The 5,772-nt window shown below is 38.9% G+C and overlaps 1 non-coding gene across 1 annotated transcript; it reads right to left on the reverse strand.

Annotated features, from left to right (window-relative positions):
* Nucleotides 1–3,735: 3,735 nt before the first annotated feature.
* Nucleotides 3,736–3,842, reverse strand: LOC132492853 (U6 spliceosomal RNA). Its single transcript, XR_009532908.1, has one exon. It is a non-coding gene; the product is annotated as a U6 spliceosomal RNA (small nuclear RNA).
* Nucleotides 3,843–5,772: the final 1,930 nt, after the last annotated feature.

Below are 5,772 nucleotides of genomic sequence, written 5' to 3' on the forward strand. Positions count from 1 at the left end.
AATCCAGAAAAGGAAACAAGACAAACTGGCAGTTACTTTTCTGAGAGAATATTCTGTACATGTTTTATACCAGATTATATGTATATGGAAAAAGTTATTAAAGGTTCTAAATCTATTTGATAAGCTCCAGAAACCCCCAAATAAAATATTCACTCATCAAATACACCTGTCTGATTATGTGGTTTCAGTCACTAATGTTATTGGATTCTAACTCACACACACAGTAATAAAAGCATTATACTTCATACTCTCTTCTAGCTCTTTAGGCAATTTCATGAACTTGCTTGAATTTATTTCTAGTATGTTTTACCAAACTATTCAAAGAGATGGTACTGCTGTCAAAAATCATTCATCCAGGGCTTCCCTGGTGGTGCAGTGGTTGAGAGTCCGCCTGCCGATGCGGGGGACACGGGTTCGTGCTCTGGTCCGGGGGGATCCTGCGTGCCATGGAGCGGCTGGGCCCATGAGCCATGGCCACTGAGCCTGCGTGTCCGGAGCCTGTGCTCCACAACAGGAGAGGCCACAGCAGTGAGAGGCCCACGTACCGCAAAAAAAAAAAAAAAAAAAAAAAAAAAAAAAAAAAAAAAATCATTCATCCACAATACATTTCTCTAATGAACAATGCTTTAGCTTGTGACCTTTTTCAAAGAAAATTAAACTTTTTTCTACGAAGGTGAAGCATTATTATTTTTTGTTTGGCTTAGCTTGTTTTTGTTTTTGTTTTTGTTTTAACATCTTTGTTGGAGTATAATTGCTTTACAATGGTGTGTTAGTTTCTGCTTTATAACAAAGTGAATCAGCTATACATATACATATATCCCCATATCTCCTATTTAGAGATACAGCTATTTCAATTGCCTTTTAAAAAAGTAAAACCACGTTTCTCACAATGTGGTTGCTTTTAAAGAAACCCTATTTCCCATAGATTTACATTAAAAGATTAACAACTCCCTTGACATCCTGCATAGTTGGCAACAGAGACAGGCTCTGAAGGGGGAGAGGAGGAATATGATTCAAACTCTTTCATACAAGATGTGTGAGGATTTTTTAATTGAAGTATAGTTGATTTACAATGTTTCAGGTGTACAGCAAAGTGATTTAATTATATACATTATATATTATATATTTAATTATATATATTAATATTTAATTATATATATATTCTTTTTCAGATTCTTTTCCCTTATGGATTACAAGATATCGAATATAGTCCCCTGTGCTATACAGTAGGTCCTTGTTGGTTATCTATTTTATATATAATAGTGTGTATCTGTCAATTCCCAATTTATCCCTCTTCTCTGCCCCCGGTATGTGTGAGAATTTTAATTCAAGATATAACATCACATTTGTGGGAAAAGAACATTATTATTCATCCAAAAGTATGAATCTGAAAATAAGAAAAGTTCTTCAGTGATGGGAGAAGACTTGAGGACAAATGCCCTCTAACCTCTGACTCAAATCTTTCATGTCTTACAATATGACAAACATAATTCCAACAATGAGGACTATTGATAGGATGGCAAAGCATCCAACAGGGAAACCCACTGCATCCCACAGTTGTATACTGCTACCAGGGGGAGTCACTGGTGCCACGAGTTCAGTAGGGCTACCGGGAAAGTCTCCACCTAAAAATGCAACTACTACCTGTCCCAACACCCATGTGGCCTTTTCCCCTCTCTTTTATTTTTCTCCCCAGTGAATTAAACGCAGAACTAATGACAATATAGATGGCACTAAAAAAGGAAGCCAGAGACAGGAAAAGTAGAACATTAGGAGGTTACAAGGATTTGCCTTTTTATGAATTTTTCTTTCCCCAGCGTTGTCCCTGATGTGAATGGTGGAGATTCTGAATAATAGTTATTCAAGATGCAGTGTGCAGACTAATCATTTGACTGGCAGGTGATAGAGTGGAGGACAAGGAGGAAGGACTGTCCCCTTGGATCTGATGCCTAAAGAAGCACTATGGGGCTTCCCTGGTGGTGCAGTGGTTGAGGGTCCGCCTGCCGATGCAGGGGACATGGGTTGGTGCCCCGGTCCGGGAAGATCCCACATGCCGTGGAGCGGCTGGGCCCGTGAGCCATGCCCGCTGAGCCTGCGCGTCCGGAGCCTGTGCTCCGCAATGGGAGAGGCCACAACAGTGAGAGGCCCGCGTACCGCAAAAAAAAAAAAAAAAAAAAAAAAAAAAAAGAAGTACTATGTCCAGTGACTGGACAAGAATAATGCGATGAATTGTCATGGCTGTCCTCTCACAAAAGATCACAGTGATCTCCTGACTGCACTGAATCCCAGTGGCATGGAAATAGTCCGTGCATAAAACTAGCGAAAATCCATTAGTGCATTCTGCAAAAACAGACTTTTCAAACACATCTGTTCTTTTCACTATAATAACTCAAACCCTAAAATTCTGCCTGACACGTAGCAAGCACTAAATAAATATTGAATGAGAGAAAGAAGGAAATATTTTTTGTAAAATATCATGAAAGTTAATTTGGAAAAAAAAAACCCACATAGAATATTTAAATCCACTTTAAAACCAGACAACCAGGGCAGTCTTTGCAGTTGCCAATAAGGTAACTGGATTAGAAATTCTATGAGCTCCTTCTGAAGGCCATCGTGATTCAGAGCTTCTTAGGGAGGTTTAAATGCAACCTCGTGATTCAGTGCATCTAAAGGGCATGTGACTTTTAAAGGTATTCAATTCATAGGTGTAATTTATTTTTAAAAAGATGAAAATGGATGAGCTGCATTGGAGTTTTAATATAGACTTTTGAAAGCAAAGGAGACTTCTCTCTTCATCACCTATTTACAGGGGAGTCAGAAAGAAATACCTTGAGATTTGCTCAGGGAAACGTTTAAAGCCGCAGGCTGCGAGTTGATGGGGTTTGGTGGTGCAGAGGAAAAGACATATGTGGACGAATTATGATGCTGTCCGAGACCAAGTGCCACTTATTAAGAGTTTATGATCTGCCCACCAAGTAGCCAGGTATAGTCCCTACCACCTTCCCCACACACTTGGTTATTGGCATTTTGACACCTTTTTTGCACAGCGGGGGGCATTCCTGACACTATCAACATAATATACCTGTTTCAGATCACAAACATTACTCATTAACCTTAGGGCAGAAATCTAACATAATCAAATATCCTTTTGCCACCCAATTCAAGTCAACCAGGGACAGGATAGATAGGAAAATGTAATACGAACAGTACATAGAGAAATACTCAAGAATTTTTTTTGTTTAAAAAGGGGTTTTCTGTTTTCAGAATCCACAATCTGTCACAGTTTCTAGGTTATTATTTGCAAACCGTGTGTTTAAAAAGGGTTCAGAATATGGAATGCTGTGACTTAGATGAATTACATTCTTTAGCAGAGTGACTTTTACTAGTTTTTTTTTTTACTTTATCAATATATTTTATTTAACCCAATATATCCCAAGCATTTTCATTTCAATATGTAATCAATATCAACTTTTTTCTTTTTATTTATTTGCTTTCTTTTATTTATTATTATTTATTTTAATTGAAGTATAATTGATTTATGATATTGTGTTAATTTCTGCTGTACAGCGAAGTGACTCAGTTATACATATACATACATTCTTTTTTATATTCTTTTCCATTATGGTTTTTCCCAGGATATTGAATATAGTTCCCTGTGCTATGCAGTAGGACCTTGTTGTCCATCCATTCTATATGTGATAGTTGGCATCTACTAACCCCAAACTCCCAATCCAAAAACACATGGAACCCTTTACGAATTTGTGTGTCATCCTTGCACAGGGGCCATGCTAATCTTCTCTGTATCATTCCAATTTTAGCATACGTGCTGCCAAAGTGAACACGACTTTTACTAGTTTTTTTTTTCTTTTCTTTTGCTAATATTCACGGTCTCAAATAGGAAAGAAAAGTTTTCAGGAATTAAACATCCCTTTTTCATCTCTTCTTTCTGACCTCCCAAAAGTTGTCTCTTACAATCAAGTCAAAACAGAATGCTTTCTATTATGGTCACACCACTCTTCTCTCTAAAACCTGTGTCTGACCAGATGCAAATTATGACTAGTTATATATTTCTACTTGGTAAAGCTGTACATATTTTGACATAAAGTGATTAGAATTACTAATCCTATTTAAAAATTCTAAAACACGATTGTATCATTATGTTGTTCCTAAAGATGCCTCCTGACTTTCAATCATTTAAGATGAAAAAAGTGGCCCTGAACAGGTTGGAGGCCAGAAGCATCACTGGACTTTCCCCCGAAAGGCCATCCTTATTCCCAGATAGAATCCAAGTGGCTCACGCGTTCTCCCTGCTGCTGCCCGTGGAACTTCTCTTCACTCAACCACTGTTGGCCATGATTGGTTGTTAATGTCACATTCAGCCAGTATAGCCCCTCCTGGTGAGTCTCACTGTCTCCTGATCAAGCCCAAGTGTAGCCTGTGATTGGGAATGCCTTGCCGGCCTTGCAAGGCCAGGCCTGTAGCGAGGATGTGTCACTGGGGTAGACCACGGGGCTTTCTCTGTCCTTACAGCCTGTTATTAAAGGTCCCAAAGGCTTCACAGCTGAGTTCTCCCTCCCTGATTATGACGCCTGGAAGGGTGATCCTATTCTTTTAGTTTCCTAATTTCCCACATTCAAAGAACTTGTTATAAGTTTTCCCCAGGCTGAGTTGTGGGATATTTGAGTAGACCCTAAAAGCACCCACCTGAATGTGCCCTGCACTCTCAGCCTTCCACTCAGTCAGCAGCCCAGGAAAAAAGCATAGACCTCTGATTATTTCTTCTTTCTGCATGAGCTTCTTGTCTATCTGAGGTACTCCTGGAAAGCTTCTTGGATTATCTTTTCAGAGTCTTAATTCTTGTATTCTGTTGTTTGATCATTAATTCCCAAATCCTCTTTTGATAATGTTCTTAGTGGGTTCATCTGGTCCTCATAAACATGAGACCTCTGTTCCCACCTCAAGCCCCGCCCCCCCCATTTTAAGCAGAAACTATATGCTAAACACTGAACTAGGTGTTAGGTTTTCATCCTAACCTGAGGGACTTTCCAGGCCTGAGTGGGAGACAAACAAAGAACACTAGAACTCCAAAAGTAATTGGTATCCTCACAAAGTTAATATTAGAAACATAAATTCATTCTCAATTCAGTGAACATGGGACAGTTTAGTTAGATCTGCTAATATTTTTTTTCCTTATATAACTTAGAATAATCACTCCAACTACCTCCCAGGTCGTGCTCAAAACTGCTGGCATATTCACCAAACTTGTACAATTTCTGAGCTAAAGCTAAAGGTAGTGGGTCTCCAAGCACATCCAAAATGTCTCCTTTTTATATTCAGCCGATGTTCAGAAACAGTAAGAAGCCAGCAAAGGGTGAAATATGCATGGCATGCCTCCTGGATTATCAACTAATGGTAGCATCATTGATAGAACAAAATTAATTTACTTAAGAAATCAGAGCCAAGTGGAGCTGAGGTCTGGTAGGTGAAAAATGTGCGTTTTATCAGCTAAAGTACTCAGCTCCAAACTCCCCTGCTTCTTAAGTACAAGTAATGTATGGCTGGGTTTTGGCATTGCACTGCATGCCTACCTATCCTGTCATAATTAAAAATATCCGAGAGACCTAAAAGCTATAAATGGCCATCCTTATGCTCACTAAATGACATATACCCACTAAAATGGATTTTTGAGAATCACCCAATTTATAAAACACTAGATGTGACATGGTTATCACATAGAAGGGTTTGAAAGATGAACTATGGTGGAGATACACT

The sequence above is a fragment of the Mesoplodon densirostris genome, chromosome 6 (genome assembly GCF_025265405.1).
Source record: "Mesoplodon densirostris isolate mMesDen1 chromosome 6, mMesDen1 primary haplotype, whole genome shotgun sequence".
Taxonomy (NCBI): domain Eukaryota; kingdom Metazoa; phylum Chordata; class Mammalia; order Artiodactyla; family Ziphiidae; genus Mesoplodon; species Mesoplodon densirostris.